This window comes from Puntigrus tetrazona, chromosome 3 (genome assembly GCF_018831695.1).
Source record: "Puntigrus tetrazona isolate hp1 chromosome 3, ASM1883169v1, whole genome shotgun sequence".
Classification (NCBI taxonomy): Eukaryota; Metazoa; Chordata; class Actinopteri; order Cypriniformes; family Cyprinidae; genus Puntigrus; species Puntigrus tetrazona.
The window spans coordinates 24958135-24978724 of record NC_056701.1 but is presented as its reverse complement, the minus strand read 5'-3'; the positions used below and the strand labels follow the sequence as shown (position 1 = coordinate 24978724).

The window sequence follows — 20590 nt, the reverse complement described above, 5'->3', positions numbered from 1 at the left end:
ATACCTTGCTGTCTGGGTAGTAGGGCCATGAAGCTTTGGCCCATTGGCCCACGCGGCTGTAGAGTGCAGTCTGAACCCCAAAAAGCACATACCTCCCCAGGTCCAGACCATCCAGAGATCCGCTTAGGTTGCACTGGGCTTACTGGTCACGTGAGGAGCTGCAGGAACATGGAAAAAATTAAGCAAAGATATAGGAGTACATTTGCATTTTAATCAATGCGCGCTTGGGTCCAGAAACCTTTGTGTATTCTTCTGCATTTAGTTTGATGGGTTTCAAAGCGATATTCTGAATGAGGGAAAAAACACAAAAATGAAAAAAGGCTTTTCCAAGACACAAGAAGAGTTTGTTTCTTCATCAGAACACATCGGGAGAAAGGCATTTTAACTTCTGGACAACATACTAGTCCATGATCTAGAGTGAATTGATTCCTCCAGTTTTTGTATAGTTCACAACTGATCGTAGATAAAATGATATTTTCGAAAGGAGAAACGCAATGCTATGGATATGATTCATATTTTAGCTGGCCGAGCAGTTCACTTGTGGATCATAGCGATGTTTTAATCAGCTCTTTCATTCTGGCGGCACCCATTCACTCACTACCATTAGTGAGCAAGTGATGGCTTGAACTCATCTACATCTCGGGTGAGTACACTTTCAACAAATATTTATAAAAGTGATCCGCCTGTCAAGGTCTGCTAAACACCACGCTTGCTGTGTTTTTCTCATTTTAATGGCCGATGAAGCAATTCACAATATAAAAAAACCCCAAAAACACCATTCAAGTCAACTTATGAAGCCAAAGTTCACCTATTTTGTACCTCTTCAGCAAAGAACAGGGCGTATGAATAATTTCCATGCTCAAGCGTGTCCAGACTTTCCCCGTCATCCCAGAAGAGCTCCCCTTTGCATCGGTTTCCCACACGGACAGCGCCACGACTAGGGTGAAAGGGTCTTCCCGCGAGATGTCGCGATTAGATCAGTCACGAGGAACCTGAGGAACAAGCAAGAAGCGGGCGAAATTCACTGCGCTACACAAAGCATAAACTAAAGGAAAGAATATCGTTACATCTGGTCTTTACTCCACCTGCTGCAGGATGATGCTCCTTCTCTCACGTAGACATTAATGGTGTCTAAAGGAGCAGAGGGCAGAACGTATTGCCCTTTGCTGTGATAAGCTTCCCCTATAAGAGAAACCACAGAGGATTCAATCATATACACAGTCATTTGTCTTAAAGGGTCACATAATAAGCTAGGAAATGCACCTGGAGCAGCAAATCAGCACATTAAAATTAATTTGAGATACATTTAATAAGAAAACAGGTATTTTTAAATTGAGCTCAGGGAAAAATAAATAACGAAACAATAATGATAAATGCTGTTGGCCCGTGCTGGTTTAATCTGTAGAGCATAAGAGGAGGGATTACATCGTACAGGCTGTAAAGCCAGGTCCCGGGGGAAGATAGGCCGTCACCTCCAGCGCTTCGCTCCTCAGGACGGGGGCTGATGAGCAGAGAACTGCCCCACAGGAACTGCCCGTCGATGCTCTGGCAATCTGGATCAGTGGGAAACCTGAAAGAACGAGCGGGTCTCAGTAAAGAGGTCATCGCTGAAGCTCAGTCAGAGGCAGCTGTCAGGCTGAAACCAGCGTGCATGTGTACTCAAGGAAGAGAGGACGGGCCACGGTGCTGCCGGAGGAGTGTGTGTGATGAAACAGTGTGTAGAGGAAGGGCAGCAGAGAGGTATCGCAGTCTGACTCGCAGTCCTCATGGCATCCTGAGCTTGCTGGCTGAACACATACGGCTCCTGGGGCTGGCGGTAAGAATACGGGAAGAAATACACTGTAACATGTTTTGGTCACACTTCAGCTTAGGACAAATTCTCACTATTAATCAATCAATCATTAACTAACTTTCGCTCTGTAAACTCCTAATTAGCTGCTTAGTTAGTAAGGTAGTTACATTTTAGGTATGCAGGTAGGATTACAGTGAAATTAGTCCTCCAAATAAATACCTACATTTAAGCTCATTTTAAAAACACAAATATTCATACAGAAAATTATTAAGCAGACCAACCGTTTTTAACATTGATAATGATACTACGAAAAGTTACTAAATCGGTATATTAGAAATAAAATAAAATTAATAATATATTACACATATTACAAATTCAATTTTGTTATTAAAAGATAGCTAATCGTTCACAATATTATTATATTAATAATTTCACAATTTTATTCATCTTTAAATAACATGTTTTAAATGTAATAAAATTCAGTATGATTGCATTTTCTTTTAAATATGTTACCATTATTTGTAGACTTATTCTTGTAATATTTTGTATTTTGTACACCTTATTCTTGTAATATTTTGACTTTATGTAATAATTTTACTTTATTCACAATAGTATTTTGACTTTATTTGCATGATTTCAACTTTATTTCCGAAATATTACTTTATTCTCATAATTGTTTTTCACTGGCGCTAAAATATCGCCATAGAATTATTTTTTTTTACATAAATGGCTTTAAATTGTTGGCTGACATCTCACCGCATTGGGTCTGTCATTATGGTTTCTCATAAAGGGGTTAAAGGCTCCAAGTTGTGTTCCCAGCTGCACACACAGCTCTTCAGTAGTGTCTCCACCAAACCCACAGACATCAGCACCCACCAGCGGGACTCCATAGAGTCCAAACAGGAGCACACCTGGCACAGACACGCAAACACAGCTAAGAGCAGGGACCAAACATGCTTTGCAGGCATTAGGAATAATAAAAAAAAGACAGCGCTGTTTGAGAAATTAAATGCACACACTTTCCACACCATTGCCATATCTGGGCGCCAGGTTGAATTATGAACAATATCATTTCTCTATACGGGCGCACTGAACTCAAATCATTTGTTTGCTTTTAGCATAATTGAATGTTCAAACCAATCCCTAAGCAAAATGGCTTTATTCTATTGGAATCCATGGTTTTAGCACATGTTTGTTATTGTGACTCTCTCTCACCAGGTACTGAAAAGCGAAGCTGCTCCCAGTCACTCCGCACGTCCTCCAGTCCAGTGCGCAGAGAAATGGCCCAGTCCTGAAAAGCGACAAGGACAGGACAAACTGGCCGAGTGCTCTTCACTTTCAACAGTGCCCTGAAACACAAATGAGTGCCACGCTGATAATAACGTCGAACCAAGTCCAATGAGCTTTAGATATTTCCCCATGCCATGTGATGCATTTAGTGCCGTCATGAACCGAAGGGGCATTTTCTGTGCGGGACCAATGCGTGGCGATGGCCTCTGGTCAGCCCATACAGATTGTGCAGGTCATTAGTGACTGGACAGATGCTGCTGCGAGGGCGCACACAGAGTTCCTGAGCTTAACTGACCTCCGATCACATCTGTAAACCCAGACACATTCATGCGGGTCACGTCAAATCAATAATAATTTTTTTTTTTTAAAAAAAGTACATTAAGAGTTTATTATTCTGACCTGGCGTATAAGGTGGATTCTCCAAGTCGGAGTCAGGACACCCATCCATGAGCCCTGCACAAAATTTGTGAGCTCATTCATGTCCTGTGAGCGCAATTTCAAAGAAATGTAGAAGTTATCTATAAGTTATAGATGTTTTGCTGCCTTTATAAAACACCTTATGTTTTATTTAAAATGTAATCTGTAAATACTCACTATCCAGAGTCCATCCACAGGTACCTGGCTGTGAAAGACTCTGATGCAGTCCATCCACCAGTCCCGTGTTGTGGGATTGGTGAAATCTGGAAAAGCAGTTGGACCCGGCCATACCTGGTTAGAAATAAAGACGCAAGATCTTTATGCTCCTTCCGTACTCCACAATGACCACCACATACTCTAAGTACTAATAATGCAACAGAACGGGAAAGTACATGCACTGTGAAAAAAATACCGTGATTTTAACAGAAAAAAAAGTGAAAATACTACAGTAAAAACTAAATTCCTGTACATTTTACAGGGAAAAACGTTAATTGACATTCCCAGAATTCTCTGCATTGCATATCAAATTGTTTTTTTTTTCTTCTTGTTTTGTTTCCCCTTAGTTTTTCTTTTCAGTCAAGCTTATTACGGTTGTATGTTACATCTAATGTTGTTAAATGAATGTTTATTGCATATTTCAGTTTAATGAGTGTGAAGACGACACTGAGCACCTTCTATACATGTTGCTATTTAAAAAGCTGCTTGCGGTGGGCTTTGGTTCATCCACGTGACTTTCTCATCACCACTTGCTTTTGGTGGTTATCGGTGTATTTCAAAGGGACAAACAGATTTCCGTACTTTAATAGGTAGGTATATTAACATTTTATCAGTTAATGAAATTACAGTATTTAACTGTAAATTTAACTTAAAAACCGTAAAACAAAGGTTGTTACCATATATTTTTACGGTAGAATTCCTGCTAGTTTTTCATGGATTTTGCAGATTTCTTTTACAGTGCGCTGTAAATCACACGATCGTGACTTTTATTGACAATATATTTGATGTATGGCACGTACTTTCCCAATAAGGATCTGTCCAGTGGAGTTTTTGATGAACACTCCTCTCTTTGCCCGTCATCAAAGGTTTATATGAACCAGGAGGACTCGACACTGCTGATGCCAGGATCCTAACACAAAAACATTGCTATTCAACACTTGTTTGCTTATTTGTCTTCATTTCTACTAAAGATACTGATATCCACATACCAGAATGAGCACATACTTCATGCCCAGCTGATGGAGCTCTTCAACCATTCGGGGCAAATCTCTGAATCTTTGGGGATCAAACGTAAAGACTCTTCTTTGGTCTGCATAGTCAAGGTCATTCCACTGTACGTCCTACAGAAGTCAATTTAAGATTGTCATCGCAGACCCAGAAACGTAGTAAGGATATTGTTAAAATAGTCCAGGTGAAATCAGTGGTTCAGCCATTCAAGTTGATTTTTCTGGTTTCACTAATTTCACATGGACTGATTCAGCAATGCCTTTACTACGTTTCCGGGCCTTGAACGTGTCAGTTGTTGTCTATGCAGGGTCAGAAAGCTCGTTTTTCTTTAAAAACAATTTGTGCTATGAAGACGAACAAAGGTCTTACAGGTTTGGAACAACATGAGGGTGAGTGATTAACGACAAAACCTTTGAGTAAATTATACTTTGAAATATATGGCTTTCATTATTATGTATATCTGTCTTTCTTCAGAAAAAATGTGAACAACAATATAGTTTTGCAGGGTAAGATTCTGATATTTGGCTGAACTGACACAGAATGACCTTATAGTATACTACAGTTAAAAATACTTTATTTTATATATATATAGTGTATATATATATATATATATATATATATATATATATATATATATATATATATATATATATATATATATAGTCAACACATAGTACTGTATATACTCAAGCCTATATGCCTCAAAAGGCCTTCCATTGTTCACAACAATATTCAAGGCCCAGCTCTGATTATTTTGACAATTTCTACCTGAAAACTATATTAGAACTTGGCCTAACTAACTAGAAGTGGATATTCATTATAAATGTATTTTTAAGATTACATGAACTTGCATTTCCATGTCACAGTTTTAAGTCAAGTAGAGGCCCACTTGGAAGTGTGCTATGGTCCCCTCCCTGTTGAGAAACACAGGTATATGCTGATCAACAGGGGACATACTAGAGGGATCTTGGCCTGGCGCATGCGCTGTACCACTGTTCTTGTTATGTTGGTGGACGTATAACCCCAGCGGCAGAGGTGGAAGCCCAGTGACCAGTAGGGTGGCATCATCGGATAACCTCGAATGACAAGATACAACCATATGAGCTGCCTTGTGGGAAAAATACACTTATAACACATAATGTAGACTGTTAAATACCTATAACCTCATGGTACTGCTGAACCACACTCTGAGGACTTGGGCCTAAGAAGATGTAGAAGTCCAGTATTCCTCCGACGGTCACCCAAGTTAATGCTGGAGCAGGCTGCAGAAACACTTCTGCAATTGGGATGTCGTCAAAACTTTTAGTCTTGAAAAGCGGACCCACATAATAAGCAATTTAAGACAACAACAAAACGCTTTACCCATTGCATTGCTGTTGAGCAGAAAGACTCATGTGCCTGTCCATCACCTTCTTGGACCAAAAAGAAAGGGTGGGAGCCGTACAAGTTGGCGTTTCTCTACAAACGCCCATATTAAACATTAAATACAACTGTAAACAAAGGGCGAGATAAAGAAGAATGTGAAATGATGTCTTACATGTGGCGCCATGTCTCTGTTCCATAATGAAACAGAGCTCCAGTTGAGATCCAGCGTGATTGGGGTGTAATGTTCACCCAGGCCAGATATCAGGGAGGAAGCCATGCTGGTGGAGAGCTGCAGATACTGATCTGCAAACAGGAGCGGGCCTATTGTAGTATTCAGGCTAGAAGAAGAAAAATATAGTGCATCCGTACAACGTTATCGAAACGAAAGGACATTTGGTTGTGACAAATTACAGCACTTTTACCATACGGTTCTGTGGGCTGTCACTGACCGTCAGTCAGAATCACAGAAAAACTGCAGAAAACTGGCATGCAAAAAAATGATCTACACTTACAGAACCCGGCCATTGGATTTTCGCCGTACAATGAATCCGAACGGATCTGGTTGGAAGTCAACATCGTAGAAGGGGTTTTGCACGTCCTTGTGGCCCTGGACTGGACGCGTCACAAGGGAACCTCATATCGTGGAGATGCTGGATCCTTCAGCTGTGTTAAAGTAAAATTAGTAAAATAAATTGAGATTGGGAGTTTATTATTCTGAGCAGAAAATCTCCTAGAAGTTATTTAGAATGGAATAAGTAGTGAACACGACTACAACAGTATGCATTATGTATTCAACTGGATTAAAATATAGTCTGAAGATATTCTTATTTTTCCATCCTACACTCTGTGTTTTTCTCCAACAAGTGTTGACTACTTGCTTCCTCCATCGAGTTTAACCAGTTAAGTCTTTTCCCCAGGTTTCACAGACAAGGCCTAGACCTAGACTAATTGTAAATCTGAGCTGTTTCAACTAAAAGTTGCACAACAGTCATGCTTTTTTCTAAAGCATGTTTATAAAAATTCCTTAAATGTCCTAATTAAACTATGGCCTAATCATTTCTTAGGCTAAACCCTGTCTATGAAACCAGGCCTTGTTGTTTAGTGCTTTAAAAATTAAGGTGGAAGATAAATGAGAAAAAAAAAATTTCTTTTGAGAATGCCCTGAGGTGAGAGTTGATAAAGTATGTTAATTTTAACAACAATTTTTGGACAATTTAAACCGATATTAAAATGCATTTAAAAGTAAAAACTTCTAAGCAATAAAAACTAAGCAGTTGTATAAGGTGTACAATATTTTTGTGCTGTTATTAGGTTTATTAGACAGACTAGTCTAAGATTGATTAGTCTGGCTAAAAATATTATGGATTCCAACCTTAAAGACAAATTAAATAATACTAAAATAAACCATTTGTTTCCCAGGACATTCGAGGACAGATCCTCTGACTGTATTTAATTCCTCTCACAAACGGCAATATCTTTATTTGACTGGTAATTGAAATAACTAAATGAATTGCTCACAGTGAGGTGAAGACGACCCAAAGTCTCAGGCATCACATCTAGCTGCAGTGTGGGGATATCTCTGGGCACGTATGAGGGTGCAGAACGGGCCAGGGTGGCTCTTTGGCCCTTCTCTGAGGGAAACAGGGGCCCCATCTTGTAGCCCGGGTAAGGGACTGGGTAGAAACACCATGGTGGTCCTCCTAATCCAGACTGAGGCAGGGGCACATAGCAGCACCCTCTGCCCAAACAATCAGCCCGGCTCAGAGCTCTATCCCGGGCACAGTCGATGCGGCTCTCCACAGCTACTCCACACCGATCTCTGAGTGAACTAGAGGGAGTCCTGGGATCAGCGGATACATTATTACCACTACTGCTTATGTTCTCTCGTAACGGAGCGCTCCTGTAGGAGATGTTCGAACCGTGCCGCCATTCTGCCGATGGAGAAAAGGCAAATGAAGCCTTCTTGTCCTTGTGCACCAGAATAAGAAGTACAGAAGTCAGTAGTGCAAATGTGTGCAGGGGCCCACAGCAAATCTTGGCCATTTAAAGGGCTTAGTTAGGCTATTTAGAGTGTGAGATCAATGTAAACACAACAAAACGCTAGTTTCTTCTTCCAATAGGGGGGAGAAAATGACACATGCGCTGTTCACAAGTGTTTTCAAAGTCAGGATGACGAGCCAGAGTAGATTTTAACGATTGTGAAATATCCTCCCTGCGCCGCCATGTTCCCGTGACGTCACGAACCCGGCGTTTCCTCTTTTATTAAAACGTTTTTATTGTGTCATTGTATCATTTATTATCTATTTACGTTGTATTAATTTTCTGTTTATGATATTATTTCTTGCCTCTGTTAATGCTAAATGCATAGGTTTTTCATATGTGCTCATTTGCTGCAAGTGTAACGTATATTTTTTTTGTTTTATTGCATTTCAGCTTTTTAACGAAACACAAACAGCAGATATCAAATAACCGTTGCACGAACACGCGCGCAGACGTATACACTTCGCGCTCTATATCGAGATCCCTCGCGCACTCGGTTTGTGCGAAACAGCGTCGCGCCGACCGAAAGAGCGTCACTTCCGCTCTGTAGCGCTCGAGCTGCGGAAGTGTTTGAAAGTGCCGTTGCTCGAGACTAGCTCGCGCTCCACGCTGCACGAGCTGATCGATAGGCCTCCGCACGCGGCATGTGTAAGTGAACACGACCTAGTTACCGTCGTTAGTGGTGTTTACATCATTTGAAATACATAGCGAGAGTTTAACACGATATTAGTAAGCAGGATGGATTAGGACGAGTGTACCTGCTATATCATAGACAGTCACTTCTTGTATGCGTCTAATGCAGTTTTGGGGTGATCCGGGGCCTTTAATTGGCGCCTTAGAATGTAAAGTTGCTCAAAATGTTCGTATTTTTTTGTACTGGCGTTATTATAAAGGTTATTATCGCGTATTAACGCGGGTCGTGTCCGAGCTTTTCAAAGCACACTGTTGCATAGGAGAGAGAGAGAGAGAGAGAGACAAGGCCTCAGCGTGGTATGCAGGCATGTCCATGTGCATTTCTCGCTTTTTCATGCTTGGTCTGTATTTAATATCGAACAGTAGTTTGGTCAAACATTGGATAGACTTTTTCGTCATTATACAGAATTTTACTAAATTGCGTAAACTACAGTTCACAAAATACCGGTCTGTCGAATGCTTAAGTGCGCAAAACATAACGTTAACTAACGCGTTGAATAGAGCGTGAAACCAACACACTCGGTTAATTTGAATAATATTTGTATTATTAGAAACAAGGAGTTCTGTTAACATAGAACGTATTTAAGTTTGATGTAAATAAACACATGAAATGAAAGAAATATCACTTCAGTCTGAAATTGAGACCAAAGGGTGTGTGGAAATTCTTTAATTTAAAATATAATTTTTTTTTAATATATAGAAAGTTTGGACAGTACGTATATTAGTGCGTCTGGGTTAGATTTCTTTTATCATCGCTGATAAACGTGATTCCATTTGTTTGGTTTAACCTTTCGTGAACAGAAATGAATCTTCAATCACTGATATAGAGATTAAACCAAACAATGTTGGGCGTGTTTCAAACTGGCCTTTGACTATGCAGTCGTGTGTATTGATATTGTATGTTAGTTGATCGGTGCCTTCTAGTGTCCTTAACAATGCAGGGCATACTACACACCGTAGCAGTAGTGGACTACATTGCTCTGCAGAATTGGACCGCGAAGTGGAGAGGGTTATTTCGCAGTCATGGGTGGTGCAATGGTTTGATATGAGGAAGTGTTTGGTGAAGACACGAGGAGGAAGGATGTAATTGTTTGTGTCTTGTGTGGTTGATGCGTAGGATGGAGTGGCAGCCGGATGAACAAGGCCTCCAGCAGGTCCTGCATCTCCTCAGAGACTCCCAGTCTCCAAACACAGCCACCCAGAGAGCTGTGCAGCAGGTATCCTCGTCTACTGATCCTCATTACAGTTCTAAAGGGCTTTGTGATGGCGGTCAAACCTGTTTATATACAAATAGCAGTCTTGCAAAATGGAAATACTGATATTGTGATTTTTATCACCTTATGAAATTTATAATGTTGTGCGCCATGTTTTCAAAAGCTTTTTAACTGATTTTAATGTGGCATGAGTTTAGCAGAAGTTTATACACGCTATAAATGAAATGCCTGTCTTTATCAAAGTGTTAAACTGCAACTATTTATATACAGTCAGTGACCATTATTAGTAATGTCTTAACTCTCTTTCACTTACAGAAACTAGAGCAGCTGAATCAATTTCCTGATTTCAACAACTATCTCATCTTCGTTCTGACAAGGCTGAAAACTGAAGGTGGGTGTCTGGGTTTGTGATTTTTTTTTTTTTTTTTTTTTTTTTTAAATCCTGTTACACCCGTGGGTTGTTCCATGAGGGTTTCCGACGGTCTCCATGTATGAATTTGCTTGTATAACTGTCTGTTTCCTTTCTTCAGATGAGCCCACCCGATCTCTCAGCGGTCTGATACTGAAGAACAACGTGAAGGTTCACTATCAGAACTTCCCCCCTGCAGTCGCACACTTCATCAAGCAGGAATGTTTAAACAACATCGGAGACCCTTCCCCTCTCATCCGCGCCACTATCGGTGAGCTTCTCGGCCTGATCTGGAATAGGCCAATGAACTGAATGTCATTAGCTAGAAATCACAGCATTTTCTCACATTTTAATCGACGTGTGACTACACAAATTAAAGAAATCAAACTATTATGTGATCATGTAATCCATATACAAGCAATGTACAGTCTTTCCCATTTATGAAAGCTTAATGTCTACTTTTAAATGAATGAATTCAAATATTATCTAATTATGTAATCTGTATGAAGCTAAAGGGAGGTGCTGTTTCTCGTATCTGAACTCGTATGCAGTCACCTGCACACAAACAATATTGATGTAATTATAAAAAAAAAAAAAAAAAGAGAAATAAGCTGGAATTGACCTCAGAAGAATTTATATAGTGATGTTGAATAATTGCGTTTCTTCTTGAGTAACTAAATCGCCATGTGCATTTTTCTTTGACTTTCAGATGAGCAGCAATCTGCCCCAATTGCTTAATTTAAACGACAACAAAATACAACGTAGAACAGAACTCTTTGCTATATGCCTGATCGTAAATAACAAATAGCTTGCACAAAGTTCAGGTAGGCTATAAATGGCAGCAAATAAATCATTTATGCTGATTCTTGTCTGTTCAGGTATCCTCATCACAACGATCTCCACCAAAGGAGAGCTGCAGACATGGCCGGAGTTACTTCCTCAGCTGTGCAACATGCTCAGTTCAGAGGACTACAACACCTGTGAGGTCAGCGCGGTGCTTCTTCATATCTTTCTTCATCCTCTCACCGTTTTATACTTTTCCCCTTTTGTTTTGCGCACATTTTCACACTCAAATGTGGTTGGAAACGATTGAAGACGCCGTTAAAGTGGCCGCGATGTGTTGTGTATCAGATCTGGAGATGTTCCTGAGATCTTAGTTGGTTCTCGTTCACACGCAGGGCTCGTTTGGAGCTTTACAGAAGATCTGCGAGGACTCGTCTGAGCTCCTGGACAGTGACGCTCTCAACCGACCCCTCAACATCATGATTCCCAAGTTCCTGCAGTTCTTCAAACACTGCAGTCCTAAGATAAGGTCAGTCTAGGAGAGGGTGGGTGGACAGGTCATGGAAAGTTATTGGTAAAAATGTGTACAAACCCTCTGTGTCGCTGTTCTGGGAATCTTAAGGATGTTCATATGTGTGTGTTTAGGTCTCATGCTATTGCCTGTGTGAACCAGTTTATCATTGGAAGAGCGCAAGCCCTGATGGACAACATCGACACCTTTATTGAGGTACCTGCAGATTGAATGTCATGGATTTAATTAAAATGAGTCTCAAAACTCATTTGTTCAAATATCAAGCAGTGTGTTCTGTGATATTATGAACCTGAGAACGTCCTGGTCAAGAGAGGAGTCGCATGTTTGTCATTTTTAAACACAATGTCTGTCATCGCTCGGTCTATTAATATACTGATAATAAACCATTAAAAATATCCTTTTTATCAAAAATTGGAAACTCTTATTTGCGTACAAAAGTTTGTATATAACGTTTACCACAAACTTTAATTATTAAATTACCAAAAAACTTCAATGTTTGTTAAATAAATACTTGATAATTTGACAGGGGATTTTCTCCATGAATTTGGGAGAAAAACACAGACTTTAGGATTTTTGGACTGCAATAATACCACGAAGCAGACCCTGAAAATGTTGAAAATTATCTTTAACAATTAAAATTTGATTATATTGAATTACATTTTATTGAATGCTATTGCAATAGAAATCTTGCCTATTTTTACAACTAAAACTGCCAAATTTATTGAATGCCTTTAAGGAACATGCCACTCATATTTATAAATAATTTTTTTGTACCCTTTTTAAAACCATTCATCTGATCTCCTAGCCCTTTTAGCTGTAGATTAGCATAGATCATTGAATCTGGTTAGACCATTACCATCATGCTCAAATTGAGTTTTAGTATCTTTTTTTCCATTCATGCGTAATAATTAAGAAACTTTGCTGCCGTACCATGTCTATAGTATATCACTGGTGCTGGTAAAGTAGAACACCAATGTTCCTGGTTCAGATGGCAAAAATCCCAGTGAGAAACCATTACAGTAACTTCATTGTTAATTTCTTTCTTTTTTTTCCTCCCCTCTTGTACTGTTATTCCAGAGTCTATTTGCGCTGGCCGCAGATGAGGACTCGGAGGTGCGCAAGAACGTGTGCAGGGCTCTGGTCATGCTGCTGGAGGTGCGCGTGGACCGGCTCATCCCTCACATGCGCAGTATCGTTGAGGTGAGACGCTGAAGACCCAGAGTTGATGTGGATCTTGAGCAGTCAGAGATGCTGATGGGGTTGACTGTTTGTTTGTGCAGTACATGCTGCAGCGCTCGCAGGACCCCGATGAGAACGTGGCTCTGGAGGCCTGTGAGTTCTGGCTAACGCTGGCCGAGCAGCCCATCTGTAAGGACGTCCTGTCTGGACATCTTGCACAGTAAGCGACCCTTCCCCTCTTCTCATAAGTGTCTCAAGCACAGTCTCAAGCCCTTCATTAGCAACCATCCTGAACTGTGGCGAACGGGGACAGATGTTAGGTCCATGCATCAGAATCTCAATTGTTTGGCACATTTAAACAAATTTTTTTAAATTATACAAAACATAACTCATTTAAAAGCCCTTTTCCTGTTTTGAATTTACAATTTCTTGTAATTTGTTTGCTAAAACCATTCCTTTTAAGCATTTAGAATTTTTTTTTCTTTTTAGATAATTTAACATAATTAGAAGATTCTCATTTGTCGCATTTCTTCTGTTGCACAGTATTTTCCTGCCTGTTGCCTTTCGAAATTTTCATGCATTGCTCAACTGTCTATATCTTCAGAGATCCCGCTGTCCAGTTTTGACCTCCTGTCTTTATTAATCTCTCTCGTAGACTGGTTCCTGTTCTGGTGAACGGCATGAAGTACTCTGAGATCGACATCATTTTGTTAAAGGTTAGTTACTTGTCTTCACAAGCGCCTCTGAAGCAGCCGGTCCTCGGCGTGAAGAGAACGTTATCCCTGATTTCCTCAGTGATTTTCAAGTATTCATACTGTCTGACCCAAGGCCTCGTCTCAATCACTGCAGTCCAGAATTGGCAGTTGTTTCCTCGCACTGACCTTCTGCTTCCTGTGTAGGGTGACGTGGAGGAAGACGAGGCCGTGCCGGACAACGAGCAGGACATAAAGCCGCGCTTTCACAAGTCTCGCACCGTCACCCTTCGGCACGAGGGCAATGAGGGCGAGGAAGGGGAGGAGAGTGAAGAGGACGATGACGACGATGACGACAGTCTGTCCGACTGGAATCTGCGTAAGTGTAGAAGGAGCTGACCTCATGCTGCTGTTTTTGTAAGCAGGTTGCTCGCGTGCTTGTTTTTTGTGGAGATGATTACACTCAATTTCATGAATGTCAGTGATATTTATCTACTCATACTGTCTGATCTGCAACAAGCTTTAAATGCACCAAAGTTACATTGGCGCTGAGTGAATGGTCTCACCCCGTGTACTACGTGGTGCCTTTCCTCCGTAGGTAGGTGTGTTCGCGGCTGCCCTTGATGTCTTGGCAAACGTGTTTGGGACGAGTTGCTGCCCCACCTGCTTCCAGTGCTGAAGGAGCTGCTGTTTCACCCGGACTGGGTGGTTAAAGAGTCCGCATCCTGGTGCTGGGAGCCATCGCTGAAGGTATAAGACAATGAATGCTGAACCTTGTTTGCACTAAATCTGGGCTTTGTTCTGAGTTGAGTGCCAGAATGCAGCCCACTGCACTGTGTTCTGTGTACTGCCTACAATTTAAGACACTGCAGTAATAATTCATGTTTTTAACTGTAGTAAACATTTTATTGGTCTGTTCAACTTTTAATGTATTCAGAAAACTTATGAAGTGAACTCACTTAGTTGTTTACTATAATTTATTAAAATATTCTAATATTTGGTAATTTTTGCAATTTTAGCTTAACTTTAGCTTAATTTTGTTTGCAATACAATTAAAATCACATGTAAAATTTGAAAGATTTTACTGATTTAGATTTTTTTTTTGAAAAATTTTTTCCCATAAAATTCTCATTGTAAATCTCTTTAAAGGGTGTCAATATCATTTGGATTTTCTTAGTCAAATCAAAATAGCAGTTTAGTGTATTGTTTTATAACTAGTTACATCATCATATCTTTGATATGCTTTCCACCCTTATATTCCATGCATACAAAAATTAAGTAATGTTGTAAAATGATTTATTATAATAATTACTTTTAGATTTTAAAATGTATTTGTTCATGTGGCGCTGCTGAATTTTCATCATCATTACTTCAGACTTCAGTGTCACGTGATCCTTCAGAAATCGCTCAGACAGGCCATTTTGCTGCTCAAACTTATATATATATATATATATATTTTTTTGAAAATATATATATATATATTTTTGTGAGAACTGACAGTGAATAAGTATTTTGGAATGGGAATATTTTAAAAAACATTAAATGCATTTATTCAGTAAGGATACTTTTAAGTGACTGTTCTTTTTAAATATTACTGACTTTTGAGCATCAATGTGTGTATCCTGCAAAAATGTATGGAAAACGACTTTTCTGAGCTCCTCTCTCTCTCTCGTCCTCAGGCTGCATGCAGGATATGGTTCTGTACCTGCCGGAGTTGATCCCTCACCTGATCCAGTGTCTCTGTGATAAGAAAGCGCTAGTGCGCTCCATCGCCTGTTGGACTCTGAGCCGCTACGCACACTGGGTGGTCAGCCAGCCGCCAGACTCCTACCTCAAACCCCTCATGACCGAGCTGCTCAAACGCATCCTCGACAGCAACAAGAGGGTTCAGGAGGCCGCCTGCAGGTACAGAAAATACAGCTCCAGACACACAACTTACAGTCTGAACATCTTAAGTCTTACAAACATCTTAAGTCTGAACATGTCTTTTGTGGCTTTTAACTAGTGAATGTCAATATTTATATATCTCTGAGTGGTATTGTTGACTAAAGATATTTAAAATGATTTGTTAATTGGAATGGGTTGTAACTGTAATTATTAAATGACAGCTTAAATTGCTTTCACAAAGTTTCTACTTTTTTATTTTTACTACAGTAACTAAAACAAGTAAATTTTAAAAATAACTTTGTTTTAAAATGAAGTAAAAGCTAATTTATAATATTGATAGTGTAGTATTATTTGAATGCTAATATAACGACTAAATAAATGGGGAAAAAAAGTTAATGTGATTTAGCTGGTTAATCACAGTGGTTTTAATGGTTGCTCCAAATCTGGTTGTCTAACTTTTTACCAGCTATAAAGCCCACTTAAACGCAAACCAGCTAAACCATATGCTTTTCAGTCTTTTCTTTTCCGTGTGGATGGAGTTTCTAGAGACGCATCATCATGTTGAGCTAATACTTGGGGTTTTTTTCCTTCATCAGTGCGTTTGCAACTCTGGAAGAGGAGGCCTGTACAGAGCTGGTTCCCTACTTGAGCTTCATTCTGGACACACTGGTGTTTGCCTTCAGCAAGTACCAGCACAAGAACCTGTTGATCCTGTACGACGCCATCGGGACCCTTGCTGACTCTGTCGGGCATCATCTTAACCAGCCAGTAAGATCACTGCGCCTTCGATCACGGCTGCTACAAGAGGAAAAAATTCATATAGTCATAATTAATTCTTCCTGTTTTGTTTAACAGGAATACATCCAAAAGCTCATGCCCCCTCTTATTCAGAAATGGAATGAATTAAAAGATGAAGACAAGGATCTGTTCCCTTTGTTGGAGGTAAAATTGTTTTCATGTTGTTTTTTTTGTTTTAAAACTGAAATGTCTCAAGAATTAAATTTTATTTTCTTGTTTTAGTGCCTGTCTTCAGTGGCCACAGCACTACAGAGCGGGGCTTCCTGCCCTACTGTGAGCCAGTTTACCAGCGATGTGTCACCCTGGTCCAGAAGAACCTCGCTCAAGCCATGGTCCGTGGAGAAAGAACAGCCACAGTGTGTGCTTTTGGTTTGCTCCTGGTCTTGATGTTTTCTTTCTGTTCTTGTTGCAGATGTATAACCAGCACCCTGACCAGTACGAGGCCCCTGATAAAGACTTCATGATCGTGGCCCTTGATCTGCTCAGCGGTCTGGCCGAAGGCCTCGGGGGCTCATGTAGAGCAGCTGGTCACCCGCAGCAACATCATGACCCTGATCTTCCAGTGCATGCAGGTATGTATGCATATAAAAAATGATGCAGAAAATCTCACTGTCGTATGAAGAAATCCTAAAAGCTTTATTTGTGCTCTAATTAAAGGACACCATGCCAGAAGTGCGTCAGAGTTCGTTTGCTCTGCTGGGAGACCTGACTAAGGCCTGTTTCCTTCACGTCAAGCCCTGCATCGGTGAGCTGTGCTCTTTGACTCATACTGAGTGAAGCCTGACACATGAAGAGCTGCTTTCTCATGCTAGCTGTTGCTTCTGTGTGTGTTGTGCTGGTCAGTTTGTCATTGGTGTCCGTTTACACTCTCTAGCCGAGTTCCTGCCTGTCCTGGGCCTCAATCTCAACCCGGAGTTCATATCCGTGTGCAACAATGCCACGTGGGCCATCGGAGAGATCGCCATACAGATGGGTGAATTGATGAGTAATATATTACACATTTATTACAGCGTAGTTATTTGCATATCTAATATATGACCTGTGTAAATTCAGCTGTTTGACATTGAACTTTTTTATTTTTTCAGGTACGGAGATGCAGCCGTTTGTGGCCTTGGTTCTTAATAGCCTTGTGGAGATCATCAACAGACCGAATACACCCAAAACTCTGCTCGAGAACACTGGTAAATGCACACAGCAAGAATAATGCATTGCAGGCACTTAACATATGATGAACTCCTAACAGAAACCTGAATTATCTGTGGAAAGCGGTGTTCTGGTTTCTGTAGCTTTGACTGCAGGTCATTTTTAAATGCTTTAAAACACTTCCCCCTCTCATTGTGAAACAGCCATTACAATTGGTCGGCTGGGATATGTGTGCCCACAGGAAGTTGCCCGATGTTGCCACAGTTCATTCGGCCTTGGTGAGATGTTGCAACCTTTGCATTCCTCTTAATGTGTAAATTGGCTCATGCAATTTAAACTACGACATCTACTAAACTTCTGAAATAAGCAGCTTTTTGTTTTTTCAACATAGGTGCACGTCACTTAGAAACATTCGGGACAATGAAGAGAAAGACTCTGCCTTCAGGGGCATTTGCGTAATGATTGGGGTAAATCCTGGAGGAGTCGTACAGGTGAGAGGATACAGGGAATTCATTCAAGACCTTATCTGTTATACAATTCAAGAGATGAGTAGTGAGGTTTATTTAATTGAATACATTTAGTGTATACAGTAGGATCTATGGACTCAATCATTGCAATAAAATCACAAAAAAATTTAAGGCTAATTTATACGTTTTTAAGCTTCATTGAATTTCTAGTTTAAAAATAAGTTGAATAACTGTTTTACTATCTACGTGAAACAAAAGCAATATAAAATGCATAATATAAAATTGTACGTTACTATACAGTATTTTACATGCTTCCCTAATGTATTAAATATAAATAATAAATCATGTTTTTGGGTTAAAGGTTCCATATTCCTATAGCAATATACACAAAAAAAAAAAAAAAAAAACAATAGAGACTACAGAAAATATACAATTATATAGTCTATGTACTTAATGCCAAAATTATAGTTAACATAATTTATTACTTTTAAATAATAGTGAGTTGTTTTTTTTTGTGTGTGACAACTACCATAAAATCTGAAATAAAACATTTAGTTAAGTTGTTGGGCTAAAGGTTACAGTTTGGCTTTAATGCAGCTTTTTTTTTTTTTTTTTTTTTTTTTGGATGCAGGACTTCATCTTTTCTGCGACGCTGTGGCCTCCTGGGTGAATCCAAAAGACGATCTGAGGGACATGTTCTACAAGGTAGTAACTTTTCTCCTGTAACAACTTTGAGTTGATAGGTTTACAGTCGGCCAAGATGGAAGCATCGTCTGCTGTGCCTCAACAGAATTTGTCCACTTCTTCTTGTCTAGATTTTGCACGGCTTCAAGGACCAGGTTGGTGAGGATAACTGGCAGCAGTTCTCTGAGCAGTTTCCACCGCTGCTGAAGGAGAGACTTTCAGCCTGCTACGGTGTGTAGACACCGCCCCTGCCGACATGGGAACCAACTATTAGGTGAGAAGAACCACCCCAGTGATGGTACACTAGACTAAAAGCAGCTCGGGTCGTTTGTTTGAACACATCATTCTCATCTGCAGGTCAAATCTACGGGAGGGTTACTGGGGAACTCATCCATGTCTGTTTGTGGGAACTACCTGCTGTTAGAACCAAAGACGCGTGACGGTTTAAGATCTGGAGCGACCCCGCTTCCTCCAGCTCTGTGAAAGAGGATTTGAAAGAGTTAATGTGAAATCAACCCTCTTAACTGTCACGGTTTGGCTTCTGACTTGCTCCGAAGGGGAATGAAAGCTGAAGCTCAGGGATCTTGATCGGGAGGGAGGGTGCGTTCAGGCAAGATTCACCAGCTGCTTATTGGACAAAACAACGCCATTCAGTAGTCCAGCCTTAGCAAAGCCTGGCTTCTCAGCTAGATGCCAAAAGCACACACACACACACACACACACACACACAAACCGCAACGAGCGGCATACATGCTTTTGAGGCAGACTGTGCCTGAACATAATTAGTTTTCTTAAAGCAACAGATCACCCGAAAATGAAAACTTTCAAGCTCGAAACAAGTATGTATCGTCTTTAAGATGTCGGATAGCACAATTACTCTTTTACATGTATAACAAAGTGCATTATAGCTGCAAATGGGACAAGTTATGCAGTGTTTTCCCAATCTTCAGAAGCCATGAGATGGTTCGCTTAAACTGGCAGAAGTCAAGTAGTTATTCGCTAATTTTTTTTTTTTTTTTTTTAAGATATACACGGCATAAGCTTTTCTTATTGAAAACTAAAATCAATTTTCATGGAAAATTTTCATTTTTGGGTGTACTGCTAATTAATAAACCGTTCGTAGGGTTGGCTAATGACAGAAGCATGCGATCATTATGACGTAAGTACGTATTTCTGAATTATCTGCCTGCTTTGATTTCTTTCCCGGCCCGCTTCACATCGTGTTATATTTTCATTCCACAAAGAAACTGCTTGCTTCGTTTATTGCTGATTAATTCTGCTGTAGCCAGTAAAGAAACCATAATGGAGTTGCTGATTTAGGTCACGTAATGTTTCGTTAAGCACACATACCTTGTTTTGTTTCCTCTTTTTCTTTTCGCTAATCTAAAACGCGCATAGCAGGAAAGGCAATGAGGTCTCGATTAAGTGGCAAATAATAATTTTTCCTAATCGATCGCTGTGATCCGTAGTCTGTATTTAAGCATTATTATTCCTTTTGTGTTGCAAACGTCACGTGAAGATTGATCCTGCGCCGAGAATTCACTGTAGAGATCGAGTGTTTGCCTCTGCTGCTTTTAAAATAAATTATAGGGAGTTAAAAAACTATAATGCTTAAGGAACTTTAGTTAGTGGCATTATTGATATGCACTTTCTCTTATAAGGACTGTCGGTTTCCCCCTCGAAGTTATGAAGGCTGTTTTTGTTTGGCTTGTGTAAGGACAATCTAGTTATCACATCATGAGAGAAAAAGCTATGTAATTAACTGAGCTTAAGTTTAACACGGAGAATAATTTCATCAGAGAACTAACCTGTGTTAATGGCGTGTAATGTGGTAAGATTCTCCAGACTACACCTTATGCAATTGTCTTAATGACTAACGAATTGTGGAAAAACGCAGTAATGAGGAGGGTTTCCTGAATCTTTTCCCCATATTTTCAGTTGTTTTGATCTTATTTTAGCTGTTGTCGTGGTTTTTAAATGC

General features: G+C 40.0%; 2 pseudogenes; one reads left to right on the top strand and one right to left on the bottom strand.

The window, feature by feature from the left end:
- Window positions 1-8488, bottom strand: part of LOC122341375 — a 10706-nt pseudogene extending 2218 nt beyond the window's left edge.
- A 142-nt stretch (window positions 8489-8630) lies between these two features.
- LOC122342029 lies at window positions 8631-19808 on the top strand (annotated as a pseudogene).
- Window positions 19809-20590: the final 782 nt, after the last annotated feature.